A 15,834-nucleotide genomic window follows, 5' to 3' on the forward strand; every position below is an offset into this window, starting at 1 on the left:
ATAAAGATTTGCACAGGGTCGCTATGAGTCAGAAGTAACTCAACAGCATCTAACAACAACACTCCTAGGAAGACTTCTGCTGATTTTTTTTTGTATAATTGAACTGAGGTCCCATTTTCTTTTTGCATAAAAACTTTCCTTCATTCTCAATACCTATGGGATAAAATTCAAATTCCCCAGGATGGTATTCATGACCCACAAACATCTGCTTGACTTCATCTCTACCCATCCTGCATCTTCCTTGATGCTGCTAAATCTGACTCTCCATACATGTAGCCCCTCTGCCTGGTATGACCTTTGCTTTCTTCTTGGTCAGCTTCATGTAGTCTTCTTTGCAAACTGACTGGGAAAATCACTTTGACTTCCCTATGGCCACTTAGCCTTTCCCTCCTCTGGACTCCACAGCTCTGTAAATATGCCTCTTTGTATCCCCAGTCACAGTCTACTGTATAGATATTTCACTGATGGTTCAATCACCTCCAATATACTATGAGCTCCAGTTCATCTCCAAAGTCTAGGACATGGAACAAGTAGGTGTCAATAAGTTATATTGAATGAATACATAATCAATATTACTAACAACAACTTTTCATTGATAGCCCCATAAGGTTTGCAAAGTATATTAAGCTGATGTGGGCAGTTCTGGAATGGAGATGTTGGGTGAACAAGAGAAAGGGCCAGCTGGGTGACCTTAGCAGGCCTGGAGCAGTTCGGAACCGGATGTCCTCTTCTTGCAGACTTACAGGCTCCAGAAAGAAACCATGGCTCCACTGAAGGCCCGGGCTACTCCAGTTCTCCAGCCCATGGCTCAGCACTTCCCATATTCACTACTGCTATTCTTGGTGGTCCTCTTCCCCAAAGCCTGCTTCCATATTTTCAGGTCTTTGAATGTTGCAGCCAAACCACTGTTGTACTTCTGAAAGCAGAACTAAAACACCCATCAGCCACTGCTCTGCATTGACTTCCCACTCCTGGGGCTCCAATCCCAGCTCCCACCTTTTCATCTGCTCTCTGCTCTCGTGCCCGGAAGCCACATCCACTTCTGCACACTGGTCCGGCACACTGGTCCGTCTCTTCAGCACTTTGGCATTCCTCGAAGATTCTTCCTACAGCCTGGCTCCCGTAGGCCTCCGTCCACTCTTAGAAGCCCTTCTCCTCCCCGCCCTCCTCCTGGTTGAACCACTTCTGCATTTGAATTCTTTATGTCCCTCCTCCCTTTATTTTGGGGAAGCCTGTTCCAAAAGCCAGTTGTCACTTCTGTGGGTTAAAGGGGGTAGGATTAAGAATAAAAAGGAGTTACCATTTCTGCTCCCATAATTCTTCAGCTACTATGAGCTACAAAGGTGGTATCCCTTGACCAAGTAAAGAGGCTGTTAAAAATGACTGTGATGTCAGGTCTTCTGGAAAGATAGTCAGAGAAAACCAGGGCCCACCAACAGGCTCAGAAATGGGCATATGGAAGTATATAGGTGATTGCATTTGATTTGGAATAACTAAAAACCAAACCAAACTGGTTTCTCTCAAGCTGATTCCTCCAAATGGAGTCCTGGTATGGCACTGTAGGATGAGCACTAGACTGCTAACTGCAAGGTTAGTCATTCAAATTTACTAGACACTCCTTGGAAACTTTATACAGGATCGCTGTGAGTCAGAAACAATAGCACTCACCAACAACAAAGGCGATCCCATGGACTACAGAGTCCAGCTGTTTCATTGGGTTTTCTTGGGTGTCATTTTATAGAAGTAGAACACCAGACCTTTCCCACATGATGCTGCTGAGTATATCTGAACTGAAAATCCTTGCATTAGTAGTCTAGCACAACTATTTGTACCACCTAGGGCTCTCAGTTTGGAATGTTGCTGTTAGTTGCCTTCGACTGATTACGACACATGGCAACCTAGTGTGAGCAAAGCAGAACTACTCAACAGGGTTCCAGGCTGGGACCTTTCAGAAACAGATTACCATACTTGTCTTCTGAGGCTCTTTTTTGTGTGTGAGTTCAACTGCCAACCTTTCAGCTAGTAAACACTTAACCACTTGTGGCACTCGAGGATTCCTCAATTTTTAGCAGACTTTTTAAATTCATGAACGTAGGAAGGAGTACAGAAAAGAGGTGGACAGGATTAGATTCAAATCCCAGTTGTGTGATTTAGGACAAATCACATAATACCTCGTGAACCCTAGTTTCCCCTCTAGAATAGGAAGGATGAGCTCCTCCTGATTTGGCCTTTGAGAATCAAATGAGATAATATTACCAATAACTAGCACAGCACAGAATGTGGCATCAGGATTGGAGGAAGACTTATTAACCACCTGCAATATGCAACCTTGCTTGCTGGAAGTCAAGAGGACTTAGAATATTTACTGATGAAGATCAAAGACAACAGCCTTCAGAATGAGTTGCATCTCAATTAAAAAAAAAAAAATCCTCACCACTGGACTAATAAATAACACATGAAAAAATGAAGAAAAGATGGACGTTGCCTAAGACTGTTTTTCACTTAGATACATAATCAACACTTATGGAAGCAAACGGCAGTCGAGAAATTAAGTGATGTATTGCATTAGGCAAATCTGCTGTGTAAGACCTCTTTAAAGTGTTCAAGAGCAAAAAATTTTGAGATGCACCTGACCCATGACAAAATACTAATGGTATTTTCAATTGGCTAATATGCATGTGAAAGTTGGACACTAAATAGGAAGACCACAGAATAAGATTTGATGCATTTAAGTTATGGTGTTGGACTGCCAGAACAAACAAATCTGTCTTGGAAGAAGTATAGCCAGAATGATCCTTAGAAGCCATGATGACGATACTTCTGACATATTACCAGGAGAGACTAGTTCCTGGAGAAGGACATCATGCTTCGTTAAGTGGAAAGTCAGCAAAAAAGAGGAAGATCCCCAACAAGGTGGATTGATACAACGCAGCAACAATGGATTCAGATATAACAGTAATCATGAGGATGCTGCAGGACTGGACAATGTCTGGTTCTGTGTGTATAGCGTCCCTGTGATTCGGAACCAACTTGATGGTATCTAAAAACAACAACAGCACAGCATATAGCATGGAGAAGTCTTGCCAAACAAAACCAATTACCTTCTCCTTTAAAATCACTGTTGTTCTCTTCAGTGGAGGGTGTCATGCTCCCTGGAGTGCTACTCTACCTGTAATGCATTTAGTATCTTCAGGGCACAGTCGTCAGAGTCCTCACGGAAGGCCTGCTGCCAGTCGGGCTAGAGGGGGGTGGTGAGTGGCTCTGTGCCAGCGTCCTCAGCAACTTCAGGAGCTGCTGAGAAGGGATGACTTTGATGTCAAGCCAAGGGAAGACGTGTTGCAATTATCTAAATTACTCAAGGCCCCCAGAAAATTCAGAGAACTTTAGGTTGCCTGCAAAGTTTACAACCCCTGCTTATCACTCACTTTCCTCATCACATCAACCAGATTTTTGGTTTCCCTCAAGCCCTGCTTCTTCAGACCTCAGTGCCTTTGCAATTCTCGAGTCTCTGCCAGGAATTCTTCCTCCTCTTCTGTAGCTTCTCAGAGAATTCCTCCTTGTGCTTCAGGTTGTAGCCTCATGACCTGTCCTCCAGATAGCCATCCCTAGAGGTTCCATCCCATGCTCTCTCCATATGTCTTTTCTCACACTCTACTATAATAATCCATCAACATGCCCACCTGCTTGACAAGGTGGGGAGCTCATTGAGGGCAGGGAGAGTTCTTTGTTCTGATTCCTGCCTGCTGCCTTACACAATGTTTGTCACACAGAGAACACTTATGGCGTTTGTATATTCAAATGTGCTTAAAACATCTCCTACAAAGGCAAGCAATAGGTAACTTTTATCCATTGCTTACCCAGTTTAGTCTTAAAAACTGAGTTGGAAACCTGGAGTTCATGATTCTTTATAAAACCCAGCCCCTAGCACAGAGTCTAGCCCACAAATCTCTCAACTCTGCTTGCTGCTATCTATTTTTATGAGGAGTTATATATGCCATGGAGTCCTGGTGTGGTGCTGTGGGTTAATGCGCTGGACTGCAAGGTTGGTTTGAATCACAAGATCAGCAGTTCAGGCTCACCTGCCGCTCTTTGGAAACCCTATACAGGGTCACTATTAGTCAAAATTGACTCGAAGGCACATAACAAAAACATGTATGCCATGGGAGATGTTTCTCATTTTGTCAATGTCAAGATGAAATGACCTCATAAGTTCCTCCCTCTTAACATTTATAAAACACAGGTTCACAGTGACCAGGTGGCACATCCTGGGACACATAGAAAGGTCTGGGCAGAAACTTCTAAGGTTGGCCGGTCTTCAAAATGTCTTTTTATTTTTATTTATTTTCCATCAGGAAGTGCATATCAAAAATTAATGTGTGGGGACCAAATGAAATCTTTTTATAGCAACAAGGAAAACTAACCAGCTAATTATCCAGAAATAAGATCTTTCAAATCATTAATATATATGAGTTATTTTATAACATGTGAGATGATTTGTAAAAAAAAAAAAGACCGTCATTATACGTCATGTACTAGTCACTGCTCAATCAAAGTCATGGGGAACGCTGGTGCTTTCAGCCTGGATGGCTTAGGAGAGGGCAGCTGATCAGAGAGGATGCCTCAGTTTTGACAGTAGTTAAATCATAGAGAGTCACTTTCGGCTACCATTGTAGTCTAATCATGAAAGAAGTTGGGTTTGCACATCATTGAGGGACGCTCCACATGGCTCAGTATTTGGCCACAGAGCTCAGACATTGCAATCTATCACTGATAACCTTTTCCTCAGTAGTCATAACGTGCTTTTTGGCTTCATTCCTCTTAAAATTGAGCCAGGTTGAGTAAGCAAGTGCTTAATCATCTTCAGGTGTCCACCCCAAGGCCATTGTAGAAATTTAGAGAAGGCTGGCCTCTAATCAAATCTGTTCATTTCTTTTGGATTGTTTAATCTCATTTACATCGTTTGTCATTTTTTTCAGAATCTATGATTCCACTAGGTTTAGGACAGTTTAGCAGCAGGAGGGCAGTGTTTTTTCCTGCTGCTAGAAGTTCAATCCATCTGTTTAAAGAAGTTAAATTCTTTTTGCTGTTGTTGTTTTCCATTATGGTTTTGAGTTCAGTGTGCCCAATTGTCTTGTCACATCAGTTAGGAAGCGCAAACTCATGAGTCATGGGGGGTCTGGTCTAGTGATTTCCAAGTCCCCTGAGCAGATTTTTATGACCCAGTCATCATATTGCCCCCAAATAAACTCAATCTCATGCTTTGCCTCACCTTTTTCCAAATACCCCTTGACCTGGAGATGACTCAATGTCCAAGACTGAAGAAAACAGTCATAATCTTAATCACTTCCTGTATCACATCTTCAGGGAGCCAGACAGGCAGAAATTCTCCAATGCAAGTTTAACCCACCAAAATTTCTTTCATGGAGAAAGCCATCTGGACCAAGTTTTTCTGCATTTACCCTGCCTGTCTCAGACACCATGTTGGCAGGAAGGTAAGTACCGCTGCTTTTTGCATGCTTGTTCAAGATATGGAAATCTCAAGTACAAAGGAAAATGACAGAGAATAGCAAATGCTAAGGAGAGGGTGGAACAACCATCAAACACTAGGATTTTTAAAACTTTGTGACATTCTCTACAAAATCTGATATCATTTTTTTCCTAGAAATTTCTCCAGGGGTATATATATTCAATATAAAAACGAACTCACATGTCTAACAACAGTAAGATGTATAAACAAGTGTGTTTACACAATGAAAGACAGTGATGAGAACAAATGATGTGCAGTTACCTGTGACATCACAGAAGAATGTCATGAACTTAATGTTAAACCAAAGAAGTCAGACCCCAAAGAGGAAATACTGGATGGTTCCATTGACAGAAAATATGAGGCAGACAAGACTAATCTATTGTGTTGGAAGTAAAGATAATGGTTAGTAGTACTGGAAGAGGCTCTGACTAAACAGGGTCATGAGGAGGATTCCATAGTGATTGATAATGTTTTGCTATCTATTGCTGCTTAATAACTTAATAATTTATCCTCAAACGTATTGTTGTTGTTAAGTGCTTTCAAGTCAGTATAGGGTTTCTGAGGAGCAATTGGTGGCTTTGAACCACCAACCTTGCACTTAGCAGTCCATAGCTTATCCTCCAGTGCCATACCAGAACTCAACTTTTATTACATCTCATAAATTTGTGATTCAGGAATTCAGGCAGGACGCAGCTAGGTGATTCTTCTGTTCCATGTGGTTTTGACTGTGATCATTCAATGGCAGCTGGGCTGGTCTGCCAGACCAAAAACAACTTAACTAACATGTTTGGTCCTTTGACAGACAGAACTCACCAGAAACTATCAATAGGAACAGCTCCCCATGTCCTCGCCAACATGGCAGTCTCGGGGGAATTGGACTTCTTACCTGGCTGTTTAGAGATCCTAGAGATTTTCCAAGACATGGAAGCTGCAAGACTTTTTACATTCTAGCCTTAGCATCATTTCTAATTCATTCTGTTGGTCAAGCAAAACACTAAGGCCAGACCAGATTCTAGGGAAAAGGGAAATGGCATGCAAGAACATGGGGGAAGGAATTACTGACAACCATCTTGAAACTGAGTCTTGATGTGGTTCTGTAAGATAATCACTGGACCTCAAGGTCAGTTTTAACTGCAAAGTCAGCAGTTCCAATTCACCAGCCACTCTTTAGAAACCCTATATAGGGTCATTATGAGTCAGATCCAACTCACAACAACAATCTTGAAGCAAGTTACCCCAGCTAATGTTCTGTTTCCTGATTTGAATGTTAACTTACAAGACTATATTGTTGTTAAGTGCCATCAAGTCTGTTCCAACTCATAGCGACCCTGTATAGGGTTTCCAAGGAGTAGCTGGTGAGCTTGAACTGCCGACCTCACAGTTCAAACTGACCTTGTGGTTCAGTGCTTATCCTACAGCACCACACCAGGACTCAGTTTTTTAAAATGTATCAAGCTATATTATGTATTCATTTCTATATGAATCTTATTTTAATAAAAGGGGACAATTTAAAAAGAAAGTGTCAGGCAGAATGAACCTGGGAGCAGGCCAGCTTCATTTTGGCCCTCCTGTGGCTTGATGATTACTCCTAGTCAACCAGATTCAAACTGACTCTTTACCATCCCTGTGGCCATGGGCCACAGAGCTATGAGATCTATTTCCCTCTGAGGAGCTCAATTTGACTGAATAAGGGTTATCATGGTGAGAATGATACAACCTGAGAGACAAATGCCTGGCATATCCTGGGTGTTCAGGAAAGGAGCTTCGTTTTCCTTCAAGCCTGAACACTGGTTCAGACCCCCAACTCCTCAGATGTCAAGGAAGTTAGCATCTAAGATGGCTAGGAAGGTCTGACAGGAATTTGGAGAGAGCTTGTAATTTCCACCCATGGTGCTCACTTTGTGAACAGAGAAAGGGGATGCAATCTCAGGCATGTGTGCCCTATAGGGAGGGTCTGGGCCAGAAGCTGATGAAAACACTCCTGCTGCCAGACCAAAGTCCCCAAGCGGAGTGACAAGTGAATCACCTCAGCTAGTGCTTAGTCACTGCAAGGTACTTTCCACATAGACACATGGAGATGGTTACCAGAGAAATGTCTGCTGGATGCTCTCACATCAGCTCAAAGAAAATGTTGTTGTAACCTTTACTTTGGAGGGGGAAAAATAGCATCACTATCCCTTTCCTTTCCTTTTCTCTTTGGAGAGAGTTTTGTTGGCAAATAGTTGAAGTGGTTGTTTTTGTTTATCCTGGAGAAAGTTTCCAGATAACTCTGAATCCAGAGCCTCATGTATGTGGTAGGCCCTTCAAGTCTTAAGCACTTAATGTCTAAGTGTGTAAACAACCCCTTAGAGGAGACTGTGACAGGCCAAGCAGATTACAGGGCTTCCCATCATGCTCTCTGGCTGCCAGCAGAGCCTGAGAAGCAGCGGTTCAAATCTTCCCTCCAACTTTAAATGAATAGTATGACCTAGGGCATAGTATTAAAGTCCTTTCTAGACACTTAACAACAAGAAGAATAAGGATTCATGATGCTTCCCCAGAAAGTGGTTATGAGAATTAAATGAGATGAGTTATAACCACACCAGGACCAATGCTTGGTGTGCACGAAGTATTTGATTAGTTAAATGAATTAATTTGTCCCGCCTCACTGAATTTTTCTTTCATGTTTCCCTTTCTGCCTTTCAGTTCTTAAATCCCTTTCTTCCTCCACTGCTCTCTACCCCAAACCTAACCAAATCTCATGCCCTCCTCACTTTCTTCTCTGCCATCTGCTTATTTTTTTGTCCTTGCTTATTTTCCAGCCCCAGTGTCCTCCACAATCGTAGCCATTCCTCTGGCTGGTACAACCTTGGCACAGAGCTATTGAAAGTCAGCCAGACCTTGGTTAAAAACATTGCAATTCTTGGCCAGACTCTCTTTCTTTACAAACGAGGGTGATGTTTCAGGCATGGGAAGTCTTCCCATCCATTTAGGCCCGAAGGAAAAAAATAGCAACTCCTCAGTGTGTGGCCTTAGGTGGACGGCAATGTGGGGTTCTGGGTATTGACAGAAATAAATCTGGTGTTTCTGAAAACTGTGAAACATGCGCAGTGAATGTGTCATCCCAGTAGAAGTGAGTCAGTCCCTAGGCCCAGGCCCAAATCGAGCTGCATTTGCTTTCTAAATAGAAAGTGTATTCCTGGCCAGCCTAACATTAGCAAACTGGTGGTCAAGGAGTGGAAAGAGAGGTAGGAGAGGAGGCATGTAAATCTATACTTTGCAAGAAGTTTATTGAAAACATCAGGCTTTCTTTCTGTGTTTTAAAAAACCCATCCCCTCTCAATTCTTTCCTTTTCTCTGCTCCAAGCTTTTCCTCCCAGCATTATCTGAGCCCAAACTTTCAGAGTGACCTTCAAAACTAGTGCAGCCACCGAGTTGCACTGAGGCAGTCTAGAGTAATTGAATCTGGATTCAAAGCCCAGTCCCACCTCCAACTAGCTGTGTGTTTGCGTGTTTTTAAACCTCTTGGAGTTTCTAAACCTCTTGGGGCTGTAGTATCCACTTCAATCAAATACAAACAACCTTGCCTCTTTCCCTGTGAAGATTAAAGGAGGTAACTACATATAACAGCATCCAGCATATGGCGAGTGCTTATCCTATCTTTCTCTTCCTTTCCCCGAGAAGGAAGTTTCCAGAACTCTGCTGCTTCTTCATTCCTCAGGATGCTGCCCACAGGGATCACCCCTGCTGAGGGGTGTGCAAGCCCAGCTTACGTGAACTGTAGGAGCAGAGGCTTTGCTTCTTCCATTCTAGACACAAGAGTTGCAGAAAAGGAGCAACCGTGTTCCTGGAGGCTCCCGTGCAGCATCACTCACAGGGCTCCACTGCATCCCTGCCAAGCTCTCAGATGCTAGAGTTACGTGGTTAACACCGTGCCAGAGGAAGTGATGCAACTACACTCCAGCTTTGGGTCAGCCAGGAGGAAAGCATCCTGTTGCCATGTGAGTGTGGTTGGCTGTAGGGCTCCAGGTCTGCACCCCATCCCCATCTCATATACAGGAGCAGTAGGAGGTCCTGCCTTTTTGTGCACACACTGCCTGCTATTTACCCTTCTTTGTGCATTACCATCCGGGCTCCACAAAGCAACTGGCCAAGCATATCGTCCCTGGCCCTTAGCCTCTCTCCTCCAGCTCACAAACTGCACCTACTGTCAACACCTGTTTCCGTCCCCTGGGTGCTGGCTGTAGGTGCTAGTGATTTTATTGGCTTCATCTGCATAGCAGGAATATAATTGAATTCAATTATGATAACTACAGCCATTAAAAATCTATGTCACGTTCATTAAGCAGCCTCAATAATACGCAATTAATGGCATTAGCGTATGAATTGTGCATTCGGTCACTAGTATGTAAATTATGTATAATGGTCAACGTGTGTATTAATTAAAACACATGCCAGAAAAACGCTGCATTCAAAGCTTGAAGGCCTGTCCTAGTTATAAACCCTTTCCATCTCATACAAATCCCTTTTATGGAAGAGTCTTTTTGTTAATGGAAACATTTGATTTTCAGCTGTTTATGTGGCACTGCAAAGTCAGTTTGAACAGCAAGGTTGGTGGTTGAAGCTCACCAGCTGCTCCTTGGAAACCCTATCTGCTACAAATAGGAACCACTCAATGGCACTTGACAACAACAGTGCCACAAAGATGATTGTTGGAGAGAGTACTCTGAGAAGATGTTCATACCTGAGAAGTCTGTTTGGAGCTTCAGTTGGAGAAGGGCTGTGGCCTTGAGGACAGAATTCAGACTTTTAGGTTCTGTGTTCTGTCCTAACCTCTGCTGAGACTTCCCCTGACAATCACTACCACCTCCAGTGGACATTCATCATCGGGTATAATAGCACTTGATGATGCCTACATCACAGGACATTAAGTAGGTGATCTCAAGAGGGAGACTAACATGCTTTGGAAATGCAGAATAGTAATGAACATGAGTGTCACTATCAGGAAGCTTCTAATGAAAAATGTCTCCATTAAGGGAAAGAACCTTCTCCCACACATCCACCCTTATCTTGATGTTGGCACATTTGACAATGTCACTCAGAGAGGGCATCAATATTAATTTCCCTTTACTCTGAGTGTGTTAACACTGCATTTTATAAAATTTGGAAACTGAGGTCCTGGTGGATGAAAATTCCATTTCAAAGGGCCTCCTTGACACGAAGGAGAAAATGGTAGAGAATGGACAGAGAGACGAGCATCTTAACTTCTGACAACTGACTTTTGACTTCCACCCAGCCTTCACCTTCTCCATGGAAATGAACAAACCCTAAGCATTCATACCTTCTCCCCATCATTGCTTAGGAGGAAAGCCCTAGTGAACCTGCTTTTTGTCTATAATCTGTACTCTGCTCTCTGTCCAACACCCATCTGAGCATTCCATGCCAGGCACTGTGCTTGACACTGAACTAAAGCATGAGTAAGTCATGGAACTGCCCTCAGGGAACTCATGACAGTCTCAGTTTAGGCTTTTGCTCCCTGCTCTTGAAATATACATGGCTGACTAGTTCTTTGTCTTGAATCTCACCTCATTCCAATCTAGCCTTCACATGATCACCAGCATGAACGCCAGAATGAGCCTTCTAAATTCCAAAGCCGACTCTGCACTCTCTCCCCTGCTTGAATCTCTTCAAAATATCACCGACAGAATACAGTTGAATCCCTTTTATTCAAGACCCATTAAGATTTGTCTCAGTCCTCACTACCCTCTTTTGCACCATCTGTCATATGCGCCAAGATCACTGGACTCCCTACCCACAAATTCTTCTTACTCTTGCAATGAGACTTTCTGCTCCTCCCTTCAAGAGATGGAATTTATATCTCTACCCCTTGAATTTCAGATGGCAATGGAACTGACTTTGGTCAACAGGACATTAGCAAATGTAAAGCAAACAAAGCATTGAAAACACTTGTGCATTAGAACTTGCCCTTTCCTGCTGCTGTCCCTTCTGTCATCATGTGTACACACCGAGGCTGAGCTCCTTGAGAATCGGACCACCATGGAAATAGATCTGAGTGAGACTCCAGACCACCTAGATTCCTCCTAGACCATAGAGTTATAGTTGAGCCAACTTGGACCAAAAGAATCACTCAGTCAATTCAAAAGATCATTTTTTAAAAAGATAAATACGTTATTTTCAGTACATAAATTTGAGGCTGATTTCCTATGAAGCAAAAACTAGCTGACACAAATCCACAAATGCACCATATCTTTTTGTGGCACTATGACCTACCAAATAGGGTTACCCCTTACTAGAACGTAGTTCATTCGTCTTCTCTGCCTTTACACATTTCTATTCTGCTTACTGGATGATACGATTTTACAAGGCAGAGAAAAGGAGAGAATTCCCAATAGAAAAATAGTGTACACAGTAACAGTGATATTGGAAAGGCCTGTTGTTTTCAGTATTTTAGCCTTTCTTGTATTCATTCCCCTGAGTGGGCAAAGATCTTTCAATGGCAGATGACCTTTTCTTTCTCTCAGAACCCATGAAAACCGAAGTCCTCTCAAAGTCCAGACTAGAACTATAGTTGCGCATATACATGAAGCTTCATCTCCAATACAGTCCTCAACTCCTTTTCCTTGCTCATCTCTGCTTCTGCACTAGCCTAGGAATGAACTTTGACTAGAATAGGTTTGCTTCATTTAAGTTATTTTGAAAAACCCAGTTCAAACTCATCTCCTTCATGAAGCTTTCCATACTAGCCCATTCACTCATATCCATACTTACTAACTGACTCATTCATTCATTTGTTCTCTAGATATGCATGGAGCGTGTCGTGTGGATCAGGCTGTGCTGGGAGCAGGGTCGGAAGATAAATACGACTCAGTTGGTCTAGGCCCTAGCATTGCTGACTTCTCTCTGGACTTTTCTGGTGCCTGTGACGTGAGGTGAGGGGTGGAATGGGGGGTGGAGGCATGGAAGCAGGTCATTACAGAGTTCAATGGGATTCCAAAGGACTCATTTCTGAGTGAGACGAGTGTGAGTGTGGGTCATGAGTACAGAGAGGACACTGGATTTGCCGAGTTGTTTTTTTCTTTTTTATCTAAAGCAAAGAGGGAGGACTTTGGTAGCATAGTGGTTACAAGTCAGGCTGGTAATCTGAAGGTCAGCAGTTCAAAACTATCAGCTGTTCTGAGGGAGAAAGATGAGGCTTTCTGCTCCCGTAAAGATTTACAATCTCAGAAATCCCATACAGGGTTGCTATGAGTCAGAACTGACTCCACAGTACACCACCAAGACGAAGGAGATTCCCTGGAAATCTTAAAGCAAAGAATTGACTCAAACACCCATTTTGTTTCCATTCAAACCCAGTTGATCTACCTTCCCCACAGCAGTGTCACTAGGTAAGTAACATTCCAAATAATTGGCATCCCAGTTCTACAAAACATTGCCCTTCATGACTTGAGTAAACTACTTTATTTCTGTGAGCCTCAAAACTAAAAATAATAGCTTTATTGACCTCCCTTACAAAATTCTTGAGCCTTATGAAGTTGTAACTCAGTGACTAAGCATGCAAACTCACGGGTCAGATGTAGTTCTCATGCCAACTCTGTCATTTTGTTACTACTTAACTGCTTGGACACTCCATTGTCTTATTTGTAACATGACTCAATTGGCTGGTTGTGAATTTGAAGGAATAATGCATATTAAAACATTAGCATATTAAAACATTCTGTGTGCCAGCACACAGAAAGCACACAATACGTGATATTATTATTATCTTTGCTAATGTCAACAGGACATCTGCCTGACACTTGATCAAGACTGCAGGCTTGTTCCATGTTTGGGCCTCACACACTTTCAGAGGTCTCAGGCCAACCCTAGTCCAGGCGCCCACAGGGCTCTCTCCCCGACTCTCAAAGTACATTTTGAGAAGGAAAGAATTGCCAAAGAAAATCCAACTACATGGTTTCCTATCAAAGAGAAAAACTAAAAATGCAAAACACTTGCCGGAAAACCCAATTTTTGTCCAGGGACTTCCAAACAGTCTGAGGACCTTCTGCAGCATGCTTAGCCTGAGCTTGCTCCCAGCATGTTCCCCGACAGGCACCCTGATGCCCCCAGCCAGACTCTGAATCCAAGGTAGGGGACGCCCTGCCAGGTACAGATGTTCCCAAGGCCCAGCATGCTGTTTCCCAGCCTCAGTGGCCTCCAGGGAAGGCAGAGCCGACTCTGGACTGCATCCAGAGTTCTGAAGAAGAAGCCTCATTCATTTCAACTGGAGAAGGAAGGTTTGCCTGCTAGCCTTGGCTTTCTACAACCCAGCCCCTCTGAAAAGAGAAGCTCCGCTGGATGAACCACCAGTATGCACCTGTGTCTCAGGTCCCCGTTCTGCTCTCCCCAAGGCCCCTCCTCATGCCACGCAGTCAGTTCTGACTCATAGAAACCCTGTATAGGGTTTCCAGGACTTCTGGTGTGGCACTGTAGAATCATCACTGGACTGTAAGTCACAATGTTTGACTGTTCAAACCCACCACCCACTCCTCAGAAACCCTATAAGGGTCTCTGTGAGTCAGAACCAACTCCATGGCACCTAACAACAATTTAAGGTTTCCAAGGACCAGCTGGTGGGTTTGAGCTGTCAACCTTGTGGTTAGTGTGGAAAGTCTTCAGACTGTTTGTAAAGTGCCATGGAGTCAGTTCCCATTCATAGCAACCCTATATAGGGTTTCCGAGGAGGGGCTGGTGGATTTGAACCTCTGACCTTACGGTTCAAACCAACCTTACAATCAGTGCTTATCCTACAGTGCCACAGTAGTTCAGTGGTTATCCTATGGTGTCACACCAGGACCCTAGTGCCTTGTGAGGGGGCTCTAATCCTCGCAGTACAGAAGGGAGAGGTGGGGCAGAAATCCCAGTTCTCAGCAGGGGGTAGAACCCGAATGAACCAGTTAGAAGCCCTGCCTTCAGCACATAGTAGGAGCTCTGAAAACAATAGACAGGTAAGCAACTTTGTTTCAGTTCCTCAAGCAATCAGATGGGGGAAACTGACAAGATCTGCCAAAACCTGAGCATTTGTCAAGGCCCAGCCAGTACCAAGTGCTACTTTATTTCATTTAACTCTCTTGCTAACCCTGCAAAGTAATATCTTCTTAGCACCACGTCATAGACAAGTTCAGAAAAGCTAGATAACATGGCCACTTTTCCAGAGATAGATAGTGACAATTCTCAGACAGGAATAGGTCTGCCTAGCTCCCAAACTCTTCCCAAACTGTCCCTGCCTTTCAGAAGAGGTAACAAGTCTTCAGCTTCCAGAGCTGATCCTCAAGGTGATGTCCAGTACTGTGTTATGTATGGAGAAAGAGTCTGAGCTTGGATCACAGACCATCATGGCCCTGGATTCTGATCAGGAAGACAATCAAGGAGAAATTGTAGAAGGAAGATAAAAGGAGATGGTGTCAATCAGCTTGGAATAGGAGGCGCACAGAACACAGGAAGAGTTATTATCATTGAATAGGTGCTTTGACCATCCAAGGCCATACAAAACATGAGACACTAATTCCCCTCATTGGGAACTCAGTCACTCCATAAGATAAGCACTATACTGCAAATCACAAGGTCAGTGGCTTGACTCACAGGCTGCCCTGCGGGAAAAAGACAAGGCTTTCATTTCCCGCAAACATCTAAAGCTTTCAAAGTCCTATACAGAGTCCTTGTGAATCAGACCCAACTCTACATCAATTAACAACAACAGTTCCCCTTCTTACATCTCAGGGAGACCCCATGAAGGAGGGACATTTGAAACCCAGATCTGGGGAGTAAAAAGAATAATAATGGAAATTGGAGCTGCCTGTGTCAATTGCCTACAATGTACCAGGTGCTCTGCCAGAAACTTTAGATACATATTTTCATCTACTCTTCATAAGAACTCCCAGGGGTAAATTATGAGTCCCATTTTTCAGATAAGAAAATTAAGGCTCGGTTAAGGTAACTAAACACATAGCTAGCTAGTCAGTAGCAGTCCACAGTTGTATCTATGTCTCATTGATTCCAATGCCAGTTCTATTTCGTAAGTCGCAAACTCCATAGGTGCAAGAAAGGTTGCAAAAATGAGGAAGGCAGAGTTGGAGCAATAACATGGAGTTCTGGAAACTGAAGAAAACTGGAAACCACATGATGCAGCCAAGGACAGCTTAGCATCAGCTCCAGCCAATTCTTGCCATTTAAGAGTGTGGAGTCCCATGATCAGATCTTCTCATTTCAAATAAACCACAAATAATTTCTATTCATGAATATAAACTCTGATTTTTTTAAATGTTGGAGGG

The sequence above is a fragment of the Chrysochloris asiatica genome, unplaced genomic scaffold (genome assembly GCF_000296735.1).
Source record: "Chrysochloris asiatica unplaced genomic scaffold, ChrAsi1.0 scaffold00069, whole genome shotgun sequence".
Lineage (NCBI taxonomy): Eukaryota > Metazoa > Chordata > Mammalia > Afrosoricida > Chrysochloridae > Chrysochloris > Chrysochloris asiatica.